The sequence below is a fragment of the Sciurus vulgaris genome (assembly GCF_902686455.1).
Source record: "Sciurus vulgaris genome assembly, chromosome: 12".
Lineage (NCBI taxonomy): Eukaryota > Metazoa > Chordata > Mammalia > Rodentia > Sciuridae > Sciurus > Sciurus vulgaris.
Genome location: NC_136473.1, coordinates 67,782,552 through 67,805,293, shown reverse-complemented (window position 1 = coordinate 67,805,293; position 22,742 = coordinate 67,782,552). Strand labels below are relative to the sequence as shown.

Genomic DNA, 22,742 nt, shown 5'->3' with positions numbered 1-22,742 from the left:
CCAACCACGTGGGGCGTACCATAAAAAGCACTGCTTATAAAGTGGGATAGCAAGTTAGTAGGCTCAGACTGACTCCACCAGGGTAAGAAGATTCTTCAAGTAGAGGAGCTAAAATTCTCTAGATTCCACTCTTTAGCTCAGGAGATCAAGAGCATCATAGGGAAAAGAGACTGTTGGTCCCAGTGACCTGCTGACTCTGGAGTGCTTAACAATGCAAGTTACCAGAAGCATTTCTGAAAATACAAGCGAGCAGATCCCACCCACTAGAGGCATATTCAAAGCACTGGGGTACAGGCCTGGAATCTGTTCTTGAATGAGGGCAGAGGCAATTCAAATTTGTTGTTCCCAGAACATATTTTTTTAAAAGGAGAAAGGGTGAAGTCAAGTTTCTTAGGACTCCAGTAGTATGTACATACAATCCCAGAAACAATCACTAAATCCTTTCTGTGCTTCATATATTTTATATCATTTAATCTTCACAACATACTCGATTATAGATAGGTAACTCGATGTGTTTTATAGCTGTGCAAACTGAGGCTGAGCAATGTCAAATAATTTGATCCAAGGTCACAAGTTAAGAAGTAGCATGGTCAGGCCCAGAACCCAGACCTCCCTCCCAAATGGAACCGCAGACCTGTGTGGGAGAAGTCGCAGAGGAACTGCAGTCCTTCCTGAGTAGGTGTAATTCTCCTGTATTCCAGGCCTTTCTTCCATAGCAGACAAAAGTGAATGAAGATTAAGACAGGGCTAAACTAATATGTACAAAATATTAGAAGTCCTCCCCAAAGCATGGGCATTCCTTATAAAGTTTATTTGAACTTGATGAACAAAATAGACTATATAATTGCACACAGGGATCATCCTTTAGACACAGAGAAGCCTGCTATGAATAAATAAATGATGGTTCTTCGGTCAGAAGGGAGTGGGGAACAGGTGGACTGGGCCACTCTCCGTCCTATTCCAGTCGTGCCAGGTTCAGCACAGATACCCCAAATCTGAATATATGCAGACTGCACTTTACTTTGGGTTTTTAATGAAGGCGGAAAAGAGACAAAAAAGAAAAGGGCAAGAAAGTAACTCTCCACCGCTATCCCTGCAAAGAAAACAAGCACTGGAATGCCATGTCCCCTCCTACCACAGCACAGGGCTTGGGGACTCTACAGTTCCTAGACAGAAAGCCCTTTTACATTAAGAAAAAGGCAGAGGTGTTTCAACAGCCACCAGAAAGATAAATAGCCAAGGATATCCATTAGTGCCTCATAAATTCTGCTGCTCAGAATGCTGATATATTTCTAGTGATTTGTGATGTTTTCCTTTCCGGTTTTTGATGGCAACTTAGGTTTTTAATACAAAAGACCAGTTTGGCAAAGGTAAAACGTCTAGCTATGACAAACCGAATTCCCAGAACCAAAACCCTCAGGAGATGTGAAAGCAGCAAATATAGCTAGCTTCCCAATTCCCACAGAAATGCCCACTGGGAATATGACTTCTGATGTGGCATTTCCAGGGAAAATTCCATTGTTAAATGCATTCTTAGAGAATCTCCCATGAGGCTTGCTTAGAGAAATTTTACCTACTCTTCTTTTTTCAAACATGAGATTTAAGTGGGTTGAACCCACCCTGATGATGACATTTTAAAGGAAGACCCTCCCTGAGGATGTAGCTCAGTAGTAAATGCTTGCCTGCCATGTAAGAAGCCTGGTTTGATTCCTAGCCCCACTAAGTAAGTAAATAAAGGGAGATCCTCATCTCCCCACCTGCAAACTTAGAATAAGACTCAGAGGACAGCCGATTAGAAAGTGACAGCCACAAATAGGAACAGTCACTTTATGATTCAGCTGGGCTCCAATGGGCACTCACTCTTTATCATTTACACACAACCCAAAGACCAGTTCAGTCAGGAATGGCCACTAAAGAGGAAAAGACAGACACAGGACCAGGTGCAGAACTGGCAAGCAGAAAGTTACAAAGTCTTTTTTTTTTCCCTTTCTCCTTCTAGAAGCAAATATAAACCTACTTTATGAGGGTGATCTTAGTTTCCCAGAGAAGCACTTTTTTAGTGCTAGCACCATGGAATAAAAGCTTTAGCATCCAGGGTCATTTAGAAAAATATGGCTCCCTATTTCCAGATATTCTGTTGTCACTTTGGACTAGATCACTATATTCCTACAGGCCCCAGGATTGAAGAACACGGTCACTGCACCTCCCCAGTGAAGTTGCTTTCAGGATTAACGGAATTGATAAATGGACAGACACTTAGAATGGTACCTAGTACATTTAGGAAGCTCTAAGTTATGTCATTTGATATGATAGTGATGGAAGTTATTTTAAGACTCAATTAGTCACAACACAATATAATTTAAATTTTTTTAAAGTGAAAATGAGGCTAGGTGACATGTTTGTAGTTTTCACTTCTATTCTCTGTCCCAAGGAAAAATTCTTTCCATGAAATCACCCATTCTAAAAATCTGAAACTAAGTTACCTATTTTCTCTCTTACCATTTAGATTTTGCAAGTGTCTAGAGTGGGGGCTTTTCAGTTTAGATACTTTTTCAGACTAGACAACCCTGTGCACAGTTTGATTTAGCAATAACCCTGAGCCCTACTCACCACATGCCAACAACCCCTCTTGCTAGGCATAATAATCCAAAATATGTCCAGATATTGCCAAATGTGCCTTAGAGGGCAAAATTACCCCTAGCTGAGAACTACTTGTCTAGAATCATTTTGAAACAAGCAAGTGAACTATAGATGTAAGTTCTCTAAAATACATCTCAAGCATAAGATGATACACCCCTGCTGAGGATTTCATTTATGCTACAAATAGCATTTTACTAGCAGTAAAGCAAAACCCAAAGCCTGACAGGGACAGTGAGGTGCTCAGTACTAACAAGCTATGGTGAGCAAAACAGTCCAAACTTCTTCATATATGCAAACTCAACATTTAATTTTCTGCAAGATTACACACAATAATTACAAAGTTTCTATAATACAGCCTTAAAAGCTTGGAACTATGAGATCCATAAGAATTGATCTTTTATCTTTTACCTTTGCTGTGTACTGTGTCTGTGTAACATAGCAAATGAATGTAGGCAATATTTTCCTCTAATTTCTAGGAGTATTAAAGTGAAACTTTACTAAAATTAAATTGATTATTAAATAATCCAATGGAGGGAAATACAGAGCAAACCTCTAGCGTACAAACAACATTGAAGTAGACCAAAGGAAAATCCATTTGCTTAAAGCATGTATCCTTTAACTGAATATATTTGCTGTTTATATAATAGTTTGACATTCTAAAAATAATACTGAAATATTAAGTGGTATCTCCTCCTGGTTAATGATGGTTTTGAGGGTAAAGAGTTGATGTCTCTATGACATCAGTTTGTTCTGTCTGCCAGTAACATACTGTACTTCTGAGGCATTAACGACAGCTAGAATGGACTTTTCTACCGGGAATCTATAGTCAAATACTGACTATGCCAGATCAACTTGAAGATTTCAGAGCCATTATCAAAAAAAGATAATTTATTTGTCTTAGTCTTAGAATTAAGCCAGGTCAAGAAATTCACCCTAATACACAGAGCTGTATTAGGATCTTATTTACCTGATACTAATAAAATAAAGCATATCAAAGAGAATACACATTCATTTCACCTTCTGCGATCCACATAACCAAAAAGATTTCATTCCCAAGGAAGGAAAAAAAAAAAAAAAAAAAAAAAAAAAGCACCCATATTTTAGCTAAGCATTAGATCAATGCATTTTTTCCTTAAGGGTATTAGTTGCTTTGATGAAAGAATGCTGCACCTTCTATACACACACTGGATCTCATTAAGTTGTCCCCATCTTTCTAAGATGATGTTACTGACAGGGATTACTCTCCAGTTACATGGGAAAGTGGGTGGGACTACAGATAAACATGGGACTTAAACTTGCAAGTACAAGGTCATTTCTCTTTTGCTTAGAGCTCCTTCAACTCCATCCTCCATTCTATTATGCAAACTTGAAATGAAGGGGAAGCCTGAGACCTCAGCGGGGAGAGGTGATTTGCCTCCTGTGTAAGGCTTCATGGGACACTGCTCCATCCCCTGTGCTTTTTGTCTTCATTTTTCAATTAAGGAGGAAATCAGAAATTTTACATCATCGCGTAGCCATGGATACCATATCAACTCAAAAAATGGCCTTATCAGTTCTTTCTTCTAACATACTGAGGCTGTCTTCCCCCTTCCCAACTTTCTTCACACTCAATCTTCAGTCCTCCCTGCATCAACCCTTTTTAAAAACTAGGATTTCTGAGAGGTGGATCTAAATGTCAGAAGACCTAATTTCTAGTATTCTGCCTTTTTTTTTTTTTTAAACAAGCTGTCGTACTCTGAACAAGCCACTTAATCTTGCTAAGTTAACTCAACTGTAAAAGGAAAACGATAATTTATGTCTTTGTAAACTTTCACAACACAAATATCATGTGTTATTAGAAGAAATACATTTAGAGAAACAGAAGGGAGTTCGTTTTGCATGTTAGTTCAGTGAAAGCAATAACAAAACAATTGTTTTATCAACAAAACACAGTTATGCTCAGGTAGCTTTACTCAAAGCTGCTCTTATGATTCTACAACCTTCCAAAGAAAAAGGTGAAAATCCAAGACTTTTTCCTTTTTATAATTTCTCTTCTTCACCTCCAATACTTAAAAACTAAAAAATGGTGACTGGGAAACTCCCAGTTCTTTCCCCCAAGAAAAAAGTAACTAGTGGTCTAATTTTAGGTATAATGTTTAAACTGACATAAGAAAGCAGTCTGACCTTGACCTTAACCTTGGAAATTATGAAGATTTCCCAGTCCCTTCTTTCCCCTCTGCCTTGCACTGCATCTCATTTCTCACACAAGAGTTTGGTATCTCCTCTTTTTTCCTGGTTTCCTGTACTTACCAAACCCACATCTTCAGAACAAGCATGCAGAGCAGGAAGTACCTCTCGGAAGGGAACTCCATCTGCTCCACAAACACAGCGCCAGTCGGCCACCTCATGGGAGCAGCAGGCAACTGTCTGGGGAAGATGCCATGGCGTCTGGTGGACCCCAGGAGGCTTAAGCACAAGAAGGCACTATATTCTGTCCTCTGCCCAGCCTGGATTCTATGAAAATCAGAATGGGGCAAACCATAGCCCTTACATCATCCTTACAGATCAAATGATGGCACTGTGGACTTGAAGGTGATAGCAGACCTGGATAAAGAGCCACTCTTCCATTTCCACCTCCCAGAGGGTCTCACTATGTACACAGGTGTGACTCTTCTCCATCCACATGTCCCTCACTTCTTAGAAGTTGATTAGGTGGCAATCACACCAATTAGAAATGGTCACCACAGTAAAGAGAAAAATCCTTCTCTGGAGTTATCAAAATCCAGAAAACACCTTTCATCTGCTACATGTCACCATGATCTCAGGGAAATAATTTAGGGAAACTACATAACTCATTTCTTCATTTATAAAACTGGGATGAAAATGTAACATGTTGAGCTAGATGCTTTTAAAAAAAAATCCACTAAATAAGAAAATTAAAAGCTGTTTTTAAATGAGAAGGATTAAAACAATATCAAATACCTAGTCTTCTGCATATAGATTAGTTTATGCCTATAGTTGCAAAAGCACAACAGGGTTTTGGAAAATCTCCAATGTTAGTATCTGAAGAAGGGCAAAGATGGTTCTATTATGTGTCTGCTCATGTCAATGTACATGTACTTGCTTCTCGGCATGCTTCTTTCTCTGTATCTCTGCATGGATCTTTTATGTTTCAAAAGGTAGTATAGTACAACTAATTTCAACAAATATTTTTTTAAAGGTAGCTTTTTTTTTATTTAAAACACATAAAATAAAAAATAAAGAGGGTAACGTAATATGGAAGACTGGATTTTTAAAGGTAAAAATACCATAATATAAATCCCAAATCCATCATTACTAGTTATGATGCTTTGGACAAAATAAAGTCTAAAATGAGGATGATGCTCCTAGATCATGTACTTTCAGGATTGCTTGAGTGTTAAATCGAAGACCCAGTGCCTTTCTCTCTTCCACCTCCTTCTCCCTCTCTCTACTTCATCCTCTTCACTTTTTTTTTTTCATTCCATAAAATTTACCCTTCCTATAAATCCTATGAATTGTATACAACTGAATGGAGCAGTATGTAAATATGTAGAAAAGATTTTTAAAACTGAGTTTTGGCTCCAGAGTTTATTAGCTGTGTGGACTTGGGCAAGCTGTCACCTCTTGAAGGCTCAATTTTCTCATTTGTGAGATGAGGTAAAAATATCCATCTCATAGGAATAATGAGAGAATTAGATCACTTAGGACACCATATAAAACACATGGCATAATGCCTAGTTAAATGGTAAGTGCACAATAAAGAATAGTTATTATTATGTTAAAACTAAAAATCAGTTTTATGTACTAGTGACACTATGGCTAATGTTAATAGTGGCAATTTTGGGGGCAGAATCTCAAGATAGGATGCTTGCCCACCTAATAGCCTGAGAACGAAAGCCTCTAATAATTACTAATGTACATTGAGCACTTACTGTGAGACAGACATTTTTCTTAGGACTTGACATGCATTCATTCATTCAATCCTACCGTTTCAGTGGCTACCATTATCACTCCAATTCAAAATAAGGAAATAGAAACAATGTGGGTCAGCTACTTCCCTGGGTCATCACAGATAGTGACATGGAATCTAGATCTTCCAAAATCATATTCCTCCAGGAGAGATGTCACCTTCAGAACCAGGCAGTACATTGTCAGTATTCATTTCCAGTAAAAAAGTGCTGGTGGTCTACTGATTATTTCCTTTTAATTTAAATGAGTGCAGTTGCACCTATAATAATATGGCTCGTTGCTCCCCTCTTGTTCACCAACATTCTGATTTCCCTCTCCTGTCACAAGTAAGCAGTGCAATCCAAGGTAAGGTTTAGGAATTGCTTAGAGTCCTGGGCTCATCTGTGGTATGCTCACATCACCCACCAGCGTTAAATTTCTGCCATCACCACCACCACTATTATCATCACCACTATTTACCCATCAGTCTGTGCCAGGCATAGGATGATTCTCTATAAACATCTTCTATAATGTGCTAAACCAGAAGAAAATGTTGAAAACCACTGAGCTACACCATTCCAGATACACACTGAAAACCTTTATTTTGTCATTCTCTCATGCATGATTCTACCACTAATCCCAAGAGGGGAAAAGGATTGACAATAATATTTACTATCTATTTTGCATCAAGCATTGGATTAGTCACTATATATATGTAATTTTACTAAATCTGTGCAACAAACCTAAAATGTAGGTATTAGAATTCTTAATCTCAATTAAAAAAACACAGTCCAGAATGGTTAAGTGTCTTTCCTAAGGACTACAGAATTGCTAAACTATAGCTTCAGGATTTGAACCAGAAAACACAAGTGTTTTCAGCAATCCCTTTAGAATAGTCTCACCATTTCCTAAACTCCCATGATGTAAGCTTCCTTTCATAGTCTATTGCTCTAGAAGTCAGGGACTTTCAAAAAAGTGCCAGCCTAAAAATAAGAAATTCCAAAATGTAGCCCCAGCTTTATAAGTCGCAAGTTCTATGACTTTAGACAACTTATCTATTAAAATGAAATGTTTCCCGCACTAATCTACATGCTATGATTTCCATAAATATCGGTTCTGGAGACCCATCACCATTGATGATATTACTTTTGACCATGGGCTTTTTCTCCACCCTGGGAAGAGCAGATTCTACAGCACACCTACTGGCTGGTGCGCTAGTTGGCAGGACCATCAGACGAGAGAGGCTAAGGAGAAGGTTGGCTGGAAGTGTGAGAAAGGCATCTACCTTGCAGCTGTCCCTGCCTGCACAGAACCATGGATAAACAAGAGTCCCTCTCTAGAGATCTCTGCTGGCCCCTTGTCCTCATTCCTTTCTGGAAAAAAAAAAAAAAAAAAAAAGAGAGAGAGAGAGAGAGAGGGAGAAAGAAATTCATATCTTTGTAAAGAATGTATTGCCTTATACACACAACTGCCAAAAACCCAACTGTAGACAAAATCCATCTGACAAAATCCCTAAACTGCTTTGATTCAGTTCTTAAAGGAGATTAGTTGTTGGAAGGTCACAGAGAAGCCATCCTACTGCACACTGCAGCTTGGGGTTTCAAAGCCTTCACTACTAAGGGAATCTCCGTGCTTGATGCCCCTTCTCTTCATGCCGTTTAATCAATGAATCAACAAATAGTTACTGAGCAAGGCTTCCCTGGGGTCTGCAGGTCACTTCAGATGTGGCTCTCAGTTCAATAGCAGGAGAAAGAAAAACGGATTTTTTTCTGACTTCTCTTAAAGTTTCCATTTATAAAACCAGAGCTGGCATCAAAAGACTGTGGGTCTCCTGTCCCTCTTTTCCCTTCCCTGAGCCCTCTGATTCACAAAGAAAAAGAAAATGCAATGCAGCTGAGAGACATGGAACAAGGCAGGAAGAAAGGAAGAGGGACGAAGGGAAGGGAAGACAAGAGTAGAAGGGAGGGACCAAGGAAGGACGGTTGAGGAAATGAGACCTTTGGGTTAGGTCAAGGGCAAAGGTCAAAAGACAAAGTGAACTTATATATAATATTCCCAAGACTTTTTTTTTTTGGTAGCACATAATCTCATGCTTACAAACCTGTTATTACAGCTCTTTGTTCTATATGATTATCTTTGGGACTACCAGGTCTTAAACTTTTAGGATTGGTGTAATTTGAATATCTTACACCTTTAAGTATCCTTCTGCCTACAATTATAAAGACAAGATCAAATGTAAAACTGCATACAGCCTCAACAATCACAATATCAAAGATTATAAATGAAAAACATCCTTAGTTTTCAGAAGTAATTTGCATGAAAATGAATATATATATTACTTTTAAATTTTAATAAAATGTTATATAAAGCACTATGATATGCTTTAAACTGAATCGGCATCTTCAAAGTGATGACACATTATTGCAGGGTACAAATGTCGCTCGGAAAGGACCAATCTATGATGTGATATTGTCCTTCTCTGCCCCTCACCACCAGACAGAATTCTACCCAACTATATTTTTCTTCAATCAAAAATAATAATGAAATTAACAGCAGTTTACTGAGCACTATGCCAAATACTTTCTACATAGTGTATCATGTAACCATTTCAACCACCCACTGACAGGCATGATTTTTCTCAATCTACAGATGAGGATGTGCAAGGTCAGAGAGGGGACATCGCTTTGCCTAAAATCCTTTACACAAAGTTAGATCAAGAGCAAAGACTCTAATGCATGTCAGAAACATGAAAGATTGTGCTCCTAACTACTCTGTTGCTGAGACTTTCTGTGCTGCTCTTCTGCTTGGAGAATCAAGACAAAGAAAAGTTTTTTATTATAATTTACTGAGAACCTCACTTGGGTTTGGTATTCCCACATCTGTTTGAAATTGCCTTTTTTGTTTTTTCCTTTTTCCTCCCAGCATTAATTACTGGAGTTTCAACTCTTTTTGAGAAGCATAGCTGGTATTAGACTAGCAAACAAGTTATGAGACTACACCCTTAATCATGACATTCTGAAGAATTTTTCAGTCTAAGCATGTAGAAAAGTTCTCCAGCATCTTAAAAATGTGCGGGGAAAAAAAAAATGTGTGTGTGCGTGTGCACGTTGGGAATCAAACCCAGGGCCTCACACAGGCTAAGCAAGCACTATATCACTAAGTCTTATCCCCAACCCCAGAAAGATTAAAAAAAAAAATAAAAAGAAAGAAAGAAAGCTTACAAATATAGGTACTCTGTTAACACTTCACACTTAACAGGTCTAAACAGAGTTTGTTACAACAAATTTTGAGTGTTTGGGGAGGGTTGATGCTCATCTTATTGAGTTGCTAAATTATAACCCTCAGGTTTTTTCATGTGTTGATTGATTCTATCCTAGTGAAGATATTAATAGAAAACTACACACCCCAAGTTCTATCACTCACTGTGTCATCTGTATGTGTACAATTAGGTTTCCACTCAGAAGAATCTATACATCAAAGGAGGTAAAATATAAATCCATCATCATCTTTTGTTCCAACTATATAAGCCATCTGCATGTGAAAGGAAACCTAGCCCACAAAACCAGTTCAGGTCTGTTTTACCATATAACACAACATGTCTAGACAGGGTCCTTTGCTTAAAATGCCTGTTTGTGTGAGGTCATGACTCTTAGCATCCTCATTCCTATGTGAAAAATAGGTATACCCCCCAAATCTGGACAGAGACACAGCTGTGCTTCTAAGTGCTCCCCAGTCCCCCAACTTTGACTACTAGACTCTCTTCTTGCATTTCCTTTGCTTAAACACAGCTAATGACAGTGCAACAAACCATGAGGTTAACACCTAACAGATAGTTTGCTCATTTTCTTGATTGAAGACATTTATGAATACAATCATTTTGACATATAGAAGTATCTCTACCAGAGAAATGCAAACATTATTGTAAGACCTGGTCCTTGTAGAACTCAGAAATGATCTGGTGAGTGAAAACCCTTAGATTAAGCACAGTCCTTTACATACCATCTATATGTGCTTATTACCACATTGCAGAAGTTGTTTCTAAAGCAAATAACAGTTTTCAGAAAGATCGAGGTTACAAATTAATCCAGAGACTTAGGAAGGAAGAAAGACAGTCAGACCATTTTAACCAAGAAACAAAATGACCTATGACCCTCTTACACCTAGGCCTGAGAACTTCTGTGATGTAATTATCATGACCTTCCATAAAGGAAGCCCTGAAATACACAGACTTTCTATCTGTGCCTGAAATAATGGTACTTACCAGTGAAAATCCACAAGTCACCACATTTTGCCCAGAATTACATGGGCCACCCTTCTCCATGGAAGCACAAAGTGGGACCTGCCAAGTTTAAGGAGATACCTACTTGGGTTGGTTGGGAATAGGTAAGAGGGAAGGAGGGGGGTTAGAAAAGAAAGACTTCCCCTTTAAAACTGAACAGAAGCGGATACCAAATCACATGACCTTTTACCGTAATTTCTATTAAAATCATTTCATGTCTGGTTGCCTCTGCTCTCCTGGCTCATTTGTATTGTTTACAACAAGTCACCGCTCTGGCAGTTAGTGGAGGCTGAATCCATGGTTACCCGTTTTTACATTCACTAGTTAAATGGAATGCAGCTCTGCTGTGGGTTTCAGGGAGCGAGCTCTTAAGAAACCACAATCCAGCTATCAATCAGACTAATCTGAGAGAAATTAATCTTATAAACATAAGTATTGTTGCATATTAAAAATTGATAGAAAGGGGCCAAGGACTTTTATTGGTTGGAGTTAGAAAAGTGGACAAGCTGAGATTTGACTTAGAGCCTCTGAGTGTTCGGTCTGTGGTCTCCATCTGACAGCCATTCACGTTGTGCATCTAAAATGCTTTCAAGGGTAATACGACCACCCTCAAAAACAAATCCACCACCTCCCAAAATTCCTTGAGCATTTATTTCACCTGAATGTTCTTAGAATCTAAATAGTGCCTAAATACAGGTTTACCCAGACTGCAATCCCAGCAAAGTAACTTAAACAGACACATACAAGACAGTAAAACACCAAACCGACAGCATTGAGTAGAATTCAATTAAGACAAAACCTCAGTGGAATGCTCTTTATGAGTAAATTAAAACTGCAAACTAATATGTTTTATTGAGAGCAAGAAACAGTACAAATTCATTCTATTGTCCATGAATTTATGTAGTTAATTCTTTAAACATTCCCCAAAGCTAACTTGTTTCTCAAGACAGACATGACCAACAATTATAATTCCTAATAAAAATTTAGAAGTTTTATAGTTTAATGCCCACAGTAATTGTCCCACAAGTCACATCTAAATGCTAAATGAGAACAGCAAATAGTTAAAGCTAACATATTACAACCCCATCTACTGCAAAGTCACTGTATCAGAAGCTAGAATTGATTTGTTTCCTCAGAACGAATTGAAAATGAATGTAACAAAACGTTGGAAAAACCCCTCCTGCACTGCTAATCGGATATGGTATAATGGTTGACTGCAGCTTTGCCCTGTACTAGTGCTGCCTAAATCATACATACTTACACGTTCTGGGTTCTTCCAAGAGTTTGGTGCAGTTTCAAGGACAAATGTCTTAAGGAAGCCTCTCTACTGTGCAGCAGGGAGCCTAGCTCGGATCTGATGACAGGAGCACAGTGCTAAATCTGACAACAGAGAAGGAAACTTCCTGCGTGAAGAGGAGATCTTGGAAAGTCTCAGGGTTAAAAAGGCTGCTTTAAATGTGCTGGTTGATTTGCTCCCTGGTTGTGTATACACAGTAGCAGCTGATCTGTGTTTGCAGCCCTGCAGAAAGGAACCTTTACTGAAAACCAATGGCATCACATTTCAGTGGAGCCCGTGCCAAGTGCTGGAGAGCAGAGCAACCTTTGACAACTTCACACAATTCAACCCAGCAGACTTACCACAGGTCGGGAGGAGAGTGGAAGGTGTCTCCCTGCCAGCTTTCACCCTGGGTATGTTAGCACAGTACCTGGGAAACCACAGTTACCGGCTGGACCTGGACAATGGTGTAAGGTATTCCCTGGACTTGTCTGAAATGTACTTTCTGTCTGCTGTCCTGACCTTCTGTGCTCTATTATTTAAACAGAACTTTAAAAATGAATTCAAATTCTCAAAATGTATGTCCTTCTGCTTCTCATATTTAAGATTCCTCTGGTTCTTCAGAAATAAACCCAGAGAAAAAATAATGTAAGATTGGGTAATATGTACCAAATTCTGCATTATGCCTCTCAAATCAGAGGCTAGAGTTTTAAAATGACTGTGTTCTTGGGGCCATTTTATTACTGCTCACTATAAATTAGGGTGATTACAAATCTTCACTCCAGTAAAACTCACTTATCATAAGACTAGGGATACCAAGAGCAGACAAGTTACGGAGAACATGGAATGTGCCGAGTAGCAGTAGAAATAGCTTCTTAATTATCACCCTTAACATGGAAGAGAAGGAAAATTCGAGACCTCACCATTTCCAGAAGTGAATGTTAAAGGAGCATAAAAGAAAGAGAAATAGAGACTTAGGGGGTCTGCTAATGCCTATAACAAACCTAATCCAAGTATCCAAGTTGTTGGTTGCCCACTTCATTATCCTCGAGTTCTTCTCTGCCCTTCTCTACTTCTCTCTCCTGCCCCTAGGACGAGTCCAGGTTGCAGTACATAACCTGGCATTTTCTCACCATTGTGCATTTTACTTCAAAGGGCAGAAATCACAACTGGCAGCTTAACAAAGGCCATGTGAAATGTGTCAGGCAGCTCAGAGCGCTGCTTTCCTCCTCCTCTGAGAGGGGTCCAGGAGCAAGCTGCCTGGAGGACTGGTGAACCATCCGAGATCTTCTCTTCACATTTTCCTGTTGTTCAGGCAGATGATGGTTTCCTTATATCTGAGAACCCATGTTGTGTAATGAATAGAATCTGGGCTCGGGTGCCAGATTTAGCTTCCTTTCCTGGTTCTCCTACTCTACCTGCACAAGGATGGGAGTGGCTTAACATTTCCAAACTTCTCTTTCCTCATTTTTGAAGTAGAGACAGCTTATCTACCTCACAAGATTTTCTTGTGACTATTTAAAGGATAGCACATGTTGAGGACCGACCACAGAGCCTGGCATGCATTCATTCAAAAACATTTACTGAGTCTCCCGGCAGAACCAGGCACAGTGCCAGACAGTGGGGGCACAGAGTCGATTAAGAAACAGTATATTACTTCAAGTACAGGTCCATAAGTGTTAGGTCCTCCCTCCTTCCCTCCCATAATCTATGTAGTCTCTATCACATGCAAAAAAAAAAAAAATTTTTTTTTTCCATTTTCTTGGGGTAGGGGATGTAGCTCAGTAGTAGATCATTTAGCTATCATATGCAAGTCCCTGGTTTCAATCCCTAACATACAAAACAAAATGCTGTCTCATTTGATTCTGCCAATAGTTTTATGAGATAGATGAAGCTATGTCCAATTTACAAATGGGAAAACCACATCTTAAAGAGGTAAAGGTTGATCAGCTAGTACATCACAAGGGGCATGTCAATCCAAGCTCTCAGATTCTTTCAAGTACTGTTTTACGTTAACTATATAAATTGGCCATGCAGCATTCATATTTTGCACAATTTTGTATAGGACTGTTTTTCATTTGTTTGTTTTTTCAGTGAAGACAGAACCCAGAACCTTCATATGCTAGGTAAACACTCTACCACTCAGTTACATCACCAGCACTTGGTACTGTTACCTTAATAGTTTCATGGGGGCATACTCTATTTCCCTAAAGATAGAATGAATCTCTTAGAGACACTGTATCTTGAAATTACTTTCAATTCACTAACACCTAGCTAGATATTAAACAAATTAAATGTTCAATAAATTTTTCTAAATTGAAAAGAAACTCAAGCCGAGTCAATTTTACATATGCTCGACCTCAAGCCAGAGTCTTAATAAATGATGGTTAAGAGGTTATTTGTGACCTTCCAGTCCTCATACAATGTTCTCAATGACCTCCAAATAATCATATGCATCTCAAAGTGTTTAACACTGATTCATAATTAAACTCCCTGAATTTTGTTTTCTTAATTTGTTTAGCATGTATTCTGTATGAGGACCTAAAGACTGGGGGGTAAGAATGGTTAAATACTGACTTTTATATTCAAACTTGATACTAAGACATCTCTTGATTTCTAGGTTCACCCAGTTTCTAAGTTTAATAGATCACAAAGTAGACAGTTCTGTGGATCATCATCTTGTCAATCAGAGCAGAGCATACATCATTTTCAGATACAATTCAAGCTAATTTTTAATCTGTTTTTTTAATATATTCTCTGTACAAACAGTCCAAATTTCTTGAATAACTTTTGACCTGCTACTTCATTCTGTTTTGAAATACAGTCCATTTTCCATTTCTAGTGGATAAACTGGTTAGATATTTATCAGCGAGTCATATATAAAAATACCCTTTAGAAAAATCTGTATGGTACCTAGAACTTGGAGTGATGTATTACATTCATTGCAAATGTTACATCTTAGAAATCTTTTTAATGGGATTTATATCATCACTTGTAAGCATTTACTGCCAAACAATAATTCCTTTAGCCTTCACAAAAGTGCAGGAAATTTAGATTACTATCAATGTCATGGCAAAAGTGCAAATGATAGGCAATGTTTGAGACAAAAAAAAAAAAAAATTACCAGATACATTGTTTTTGTTTCCAAAGTCATTCACTTGTTTATTTAGACAAGCTTGGCCATCTGTAAAGGAAAGTAAATATGCTCCAGTACTGGCACTGCATACATTAGAATTATCATGCTTGGGAACATCTTCCACATTCAACTGCCCAGCTGCATACTATTTCCTGCTTCCTCCCTAAATAGAATACTATGTAAAGTACCTACCTCAGTGCTTGTTCCTCAGAGGGCAAGAAATGTGCCCACCAAAGACCACTCAAGGGCTAAACAAATTCCCCTTGAAATGGTCAGACCTGTGCACTGCAGAGAACTGGTTGACCTAATGACTTTTCCTCATCACCTAAAACTATATACGGTTTACAGATTCTCACTTGACTCTCAAAATCATCTTGAAAAACTGATTTTTTGATTATTCACATTTTGACAATTCAGAGAATTAAATAATTTCCCCAAATCATACAGGCAGTCAGTGGCCCAGTAGCAAACTTGAGACAAGAGCTCAAAACCTACTTCCAAAGCTTTTCCACATAACACACTGTACTCTCCCTTCATGAGAAATCTACATGCATTAGTTTCCCTCTTTTTACCTTTGGTTTCACATGCCACAGCTCAGTTAAATACACATCAGTCCATTTTACACATGTGGGCGCGCGCACGCGCACACACACACCTTTATACCTTCCACCTTTTCTCACGTGTTGACAAATGCTTCAGAAAATTATTTTCTCTATCTCCACACATCCTTCCTCCTGCCTTTTAGTGAATTTGGGTGTCAAAAAGAAATCTTATCACAGGTAATAAACTTAGCAGCAGTGCTAATGTTTCACTCTTTCAAGGGAAAGAAAAGTCATATACTTTGCAACCAGTCACTAAAAATCCTGAAAGTTTCTAAAAATCCCTTTCAGCTACTCTGCAATACTTCCCATCTATCTTTTCGACTTCCAGTTATGTGCATTCTCTTAAACATCAACCCTCCTGAGTCTAGATAAATGATGAACTAGCATTCAGTTTTACTGCCTTTATGTTATGTTTATCACTAGTATCATAATAGAACTTGTTCTTTACATTTTATTCATCACTGATAATACAAAATTTCACTTTAATGGGTAACAATATGCTTTTATAGTCCAGCAAAGGAAAGTAATCAGTATTTAAGATTTTTTGAGAGTGGTATGCTTTCAATATCTGATAATTGATCTACAAAGGAAACATTTAAATGCAAACCTGTCTAAATTTCATGAGGTTTTCATTTCAAACCACTGAACCTGAGCTCATTTACTGCTGTATACACTAATATTTGTAGTCATGGCATAAGGTCATATTTAATAATTAGTTTATAGAATTGAAACAAATAAGAGTATGATTAATTGGTTGATTCATTATTAATCAATCACTTAACTCAGAATCACAGGGGCAAAGTAAGTCAAAGACTATCTAGTCAAACCCTTCATATAAGAAGTGAAAAAGCAAGGATCGCTATTGTTCTCAGATGAAGTGGACAATCTGGTCATACTGTTAATTCTACTTATCATCACTGGGACTGACCTTTTACTGAAAACCACCATTCAGTAGTATACACATTAGCCATAAAGAGCAAATCTCTAACATCTCTAACTGATGGAGATTGGTCCAAAGGATCATCAGGTATTATACTCCAATTCTACAACATTCAGAAAATAAATGCTCATATAAATAGAAAATGAATTTCCAATAACTGAATTAAAGTGTTCATCTAAATAGCCAACTTTGGATTTCTCTCCACACATAATAACTTGGAAAAATATATAGCCTGTGTTTACTATAGCATGATAGCTACAGTCTCTAAGAAGAGCTATAACTCGCTAACAATTTTCCTGATTTATGTTTGAAAACATACAGGGCATGAAATGATTTTTGCAACCTTACATTTTCCTCAAGAACAATGGTGAGCAGAAAATATAGTCCAAAAATCATGTGGGCTTGCTTGTTACATCTCCTTTTTCAATAGAAATATGTGATAACCAATTACATATGCTTTATCAAAAGAAATATCATTAGATTATTTTCCCCCTTAAAGGAAGGGGGGGAAAAAAGGGCAAGGAAGAAAAAAGGAGGAAAAGTGAAAGAAAAGAAGGAAACTCTTATAAATGAATCTAGTTTCATATCATGTTTACACTGTAAAAAGCAACAGCCTTCTTGAGATAGTGCAATAAATTCAGCTTATGGATGATATATTGTTATAAACTAACTCACTATACAAATGTTATTTTTGTTAGTATTTAACATATATGAAAATGTGCTTCACAATCTATAATTGTGCTAATAGGTATTTGTGAATATAAATTATATTGGCCAAAAAAAATCAGCCTTATTAATGTAATATATCTTAGAGCCAGACCAAATTTAAATGGGCCACTTTGGTAACACAGATATCTGAAAGCACTGTTTTTCTTACCATGTAAGTGTATCTCAGAACAGGAATACAAGTTTTGCTAAGCTTCATATCCTGTTGGTAGTTTGCATTTCGATCTTCAAAACAGTAAAAAATGTTGTCAGATATGCAGATATTTCAAGTTAAATAATTTGTATAAGGGAAGTAAATTAATGTGTTAGTATCCTTGTTATATTCTTATCCAGGGATTTGGAGAGTTGGGGGGATTTCAGTATTGGGGATCAAACCCAGAGCCTCATAGGTACTAGAAAAGCATAATACCCCTGAGCCACATCCCCAGCCCTAGGTTATTTATTGTAGCAGACTGCCATCTGAACCAGTCATAACTGTCCATAAGTAAATAAAATATCTTTGAATCATCAGGGTCCAGCATTTTATCACAGGGTTGCCAAAAACAACCGTCTTTGGTGGTAACCACCATCATTACTGGTTTAAATGAATAACACATTCTCCACCTTAGAAATATAAATGAAGGCCTGATTTAAAACTGTAAGAGATACTTCTCCACAACTACTGGTGTTATTGAGAATGTTCTAAATGCACTATTAAATGTCTGTATGCATGTCTGAATAGGAACAGGGGTTTACACCAGTACTGTAGAAGAGATAATTTAAGGAGGTGGCCTTCCCCAACTGAAAATAATCAGTGTTGAATAAATGAATGGAAGCTTATCTCCCAGAAAAAGAAAAGTTCCCTATCTATGTGATAAAGACATAGAGACTTGTAGCATTATCACAGGGATCTTATCGCAGCCACATTGTCAGGAATTTTTATTTAAAGATGTGCAAGGATTTGTCCAATTCCCTTTGTTCTAGGGGACCAGAACCCTGGGGGTGTTGTCAATATTGTATTTCAAAAAGCTATGACTTTCTTAAAAAAAGACCACTCAGACTCTGGCTCTCCTTAGCCGCCACCACCACCACCCATTCCAGTACAAAGTACCATGATAGGTTAGGTTCAAGATAATATAAAGAAGATTAGCCCAGAGAAAGATCCCTAAATTCTCCTACAGCTCCTCACTCCTCTCTGCCAGCATGAGAAGATGAGAGCTAGCCAAATTTATGCATAATTCCTTGCTCTGAACCTGAAGGTTCACTTACACTACTGAGATGGCTAACCTAAACCCTGAAATGCAGAGCCACAATATTTCAGAGCTGTAACCAACTGACAACAAGGTGACAGGAGAAAACTTCTTTGCACAAGAGGGCCCGGTACATTATTTTGACTTTATAAAGAGATTTTTCAATGAATTTAAAAATCACAACATTATGATACTTGGTAATTGTTATTTCAAAACGACAGATTCTATTGTTCATGGAGAAATTTCAGTAGGTTTTCTCATACCAGTGGTTCAATTGAAAGATTCACCAACTGCTCCCTGGAGAAAACTGAAGATCTGCATTTAAATGGAGATATACTATTTCCAAATGCACAGTACCTAGAAGGCAGATACTGTCAAGGTTTCTTAGTGAGCATAACTCAGATTGTATTAGGTGCATTTCAATGCTGTAGCTATCCTCATTTCATAGGGTGAGGGTTATTTCTATAACATTCATTTTTCTCTGTGCATTCTTCATAATGTCTGTCCCTAGAAGTTAAAATTAAACCTTGCTCCACAGCAAAGTCCTCACACTAACAACAAGCAATTACTACTGTACATATCATTTCTGATGTGTACGGAAAAAGACCACAGAAGATAGCTCCGCCAGAAATGTTAAATAATTGAAAAGTATAATGACTTAATAGAGTAGTAAGCTTAGTTTACAATGCAGCCAATTTAAAGCCATAAAAATACTGTGTAAAAATTTTATCTTGTGGTTGACCATTACATATCCTATCTATTATTCAAAAGTATCTCAACAGTGTTTTTCTTCATTAATGTGGCTTTTGGCATTTCCCTCAAAATCTTTCTATTTCAACAATTTTCCAACAATTCTGAAACAAATACAAAATAGAATATCTGTATTATACCATAAAGAGCCCTCATTAGTGTGATAATATCTTTGATGTCTAGCTGAAACCAATTGCATAGGTCAATCGGTAAGGCATACTTGAACCTCCCCCAAATACAATCTGGTTTGCATTTAACAGAACCTAGCAAACAGACATTAAAAAAAAAAAAAAAAAAAAGACTCAAGCTACTGGTACTAACACATCTGTAAACAAAAGGAGAGCCTCATAAATAACTCCCTGTGGCACACTAATCCAAGGATTTCTCTGTATTAGAAAATGTCCTGGAGTGTCAGAAAAGTTTTGCCTAGAGTATTCTGCCAAGGTACATAGCACGTCTGCTAAGGAGGAAAAAAGAGACACTTAAGATCAATTTCAAACATAAGTCCATTACCTCTGGCAGATTCTCACTAGAATTCTAGCTTCAACTGAAATGTTCCTGTAAACAAGGTGACCAAGAACAGGTCTGGATATTTTTCTCAGCAACACTTTCCCAGGAGCCCCTCAGAGGTTCATGTGGTGAGTTATACCTTATCTTGCTGCTCTGCCATTCTCATGCTGATTCAAATTCAGAACTCAAATGAAAGATGAAATATCTTGAAGATCACTTAATATTGAAATACTGTTGCAGTAATAAGTGGTGCTCAGTTGGAGATGGGAACATGGTACTCTCTTGGTAACCTTTTAATTTCTGGAAAAATTGTACAGAATAAATTGAGCCGCACACACATGGAAACCTAATCGATTGATCTGCTCTATTTTGTTAAAACACCACCCATCAGAAACTCCCTCAGCTCCCCAGGCAATTCCCACTAAAGACAACCAGCACATTTTAGTACATATCATGCACGAAGACTTACATGCTATTTTGATTTATTAAAGAAAAAGAACCATCTTTTATCTACATGTATCACCCCAGTCAATGGAAAGGTTGATGTGCAATATGATACCATTCCCAATATATACACATTTATCTCTATGCAATGCAAGTTTAAACAGTTATGAAAATTGCTTTAGGAAAAATAACAAAGCCGTGCATAACTGACAAATCTGTTTCAAAGATCAGCTAGGCCTGTTTCATTTTATAGTTGATTCTTTTCAAATATGAAGGAAAAGAAACCCCATCAGTGTCAATTCATCTCCATCAGCACGTCTGTGTACCTTCTGTCAGCCATTCCTCAGCTCAGATTTGAGAACTGTTCAAATTTCCCTCTCTTTCTCGAAATGACAGAACTGTTTCTCAGGTTGGTTAACTCATTTTGATAACATCAAATCTACTGGACAGGAGGGGAAAAAAAAAAAAAAAAAGATCCTGAAACCACTCCCAAGTTCCATCCCCTGCCTTCTTCTAAGACATTTCTGACTCTTTTCCTCTTGCCTGCTGCTTCTGAATTTGGCATTTTCCAAACACACTCCCCTATTGGGTCTTTGGGCAGCATGAGAAACAAGTTTTTCTTCAAACTAGACCAAGTCACTCAGCTGCTCTGAAACACACTTCACAACATCAGCAGGTCTCTAGATCTTGACTTTAAAGTATTAAACAGGAGTGTTTTAAAAGTAGTGGGTGGTCATGTGTGGACCTAAGGGCTTCTCTTAACCCATTCGCTGACCTTTTTTTCTTTCTTTCTCTAGTTTTTTTTTTTTTTTTTTTTTTTTTGGGGGTTGGGGTAAGAGGGTGCCCTTTTCAACACTGCCCTTTGGTTTATGTTAGCCAAATTATTTGGTTTCTCTGTGTGTCCCTCTTCTCACATTGCCACTGGTTCTGATTCAACAACACAAACACAGCAAACGTGCTTCCCTAGCAAAAGCAGACCCATGTGGCAATTCACAACATAACCCAAGCAAGCACAATAAATAAACACATACATAATCATTCCACAGCACTGAGGCACAGGGAAGGGGGGGGGGGGGAGTGGTTCTGCCTGCAGGCCTTTCCGGACTCTTCCAGAATTGCTCATTAAGATTCTGAAAGGGGGAGGGGGTGCAGCTAGGGAAAGATTGCCGGAAGAGGAGAGGAGGCGGGGTGGAGGGGAGCTTTGCCCTCGGTGTCTTTCTCTCCCTGAGAATCTCCCATCACCAAACAGGGGTAGGGAGGGGGGCACTCTATCCTGAAGACTCTCTCACACACTTCAGGGGCAGAAGGGAGGGGGTGGTTTGAAATACTTCAATGAGGGTCGGGTGACCTCTGTGCAACTTCAGCGACTCCCTCAGGAAGGTGAAAGGGTTGGGGAGACGGGAGGGAAAGAGGCATAGAGGACAGGAGGAAGACACCTAGGACTACAGCTGCTGCAGTCACCAGAAGGATTTTCCAGCCCGTGACAGCAGTCCTCAACTCCTGGCACCACCCTCTCCCACAAGACCCCTGCCCCACATCCCCTTGCCCCTAACCCCTCCCAGTGCCTGTGCTGAACTCTGCCCTCACTCTTTGCCACTTTACCAAGCACTGAAGTCTCTATTCAGGAAGGGGGATGGGAGGGGTGTTGAAGAACAAATCTAATTGCAATTAGGATTTATCTGTGTCTCTAACACACACGCTGACAGTTTTGCAGTCATGGTCAGGCAAGTCTACAAGAGGTGGGCAGTACTTATGGTTGTGTTATTGAGGGAGGGGTTGCTTCTTTTTTTTTTTTTTTTTTTCTCCTCTAAGAGACTCTAAGCAAGTGAAGGGGGAAGGGGGGAGCAATACAGATTTCAACCAGGACTGCAAATAAAGAATGCCCCAGATGCAAATGTCTGTCTCCAGATGTTGATGATAAGGATTTGGAGCAGTTACCTTGGCAGGGTCAGAACTGCAGCAGGTTAATCAGGTGAGTCGTCGGGGATTTTAAAGAAGCCGAAGCCGGTTTCTTTGGCTATGAAAGTCTACAAAACCCCCATGCAGGAACATTGCACATCTTACACACGCCTCCTTTAACTGGGCTCCCACGACCTCAGCAGGCGAGGGGGTGCTGGCCGGCCCGCCGGTGGCAAGGGCACGGCCCCCGGCTCTGCCCCTGCGGGCACGGGGCCGGCCTGTCACCGGGGGTCCGCGTCCCGAGCGGCTGTGCACTCACCGAGCCAGGCTGCGAGGGGCAGAGGGGCGCCCGCGGCTAGCTGG

The 22,742-nt window shown here is 38.8% G+C and overlaps 1 protein-coding gene across 5 annotated transcripts in view; it reads right to left on the bottom strand.

Moving 5' to 3' along the window:
* ESRRG (estrogen related receptor gamma) overlaps positions 1-22,742 on the bottom strand; it is a 591,202-nt gene that overhangs the window by 525,704 nt on the left and 42,756 nt on the right. The window contains exon 1 of one of the 5 annotated variants that reach the window (XM_079107172.1): positions 22,419-22,680. The exons of 3 other annotated variants lie outside the window; for them this stretch is intronic. The gene's annotated coding sequence lies outside the window, so the exon portion shown is untranslated. Of the gene's footprint in view, positions 1-12,128; positions 15,875-22,418; positions 22,681-22,742 lie in introns of those variants that run through there. One more of the 5 variants, XM_079107171.1, reaches the window with a different exon arrangement.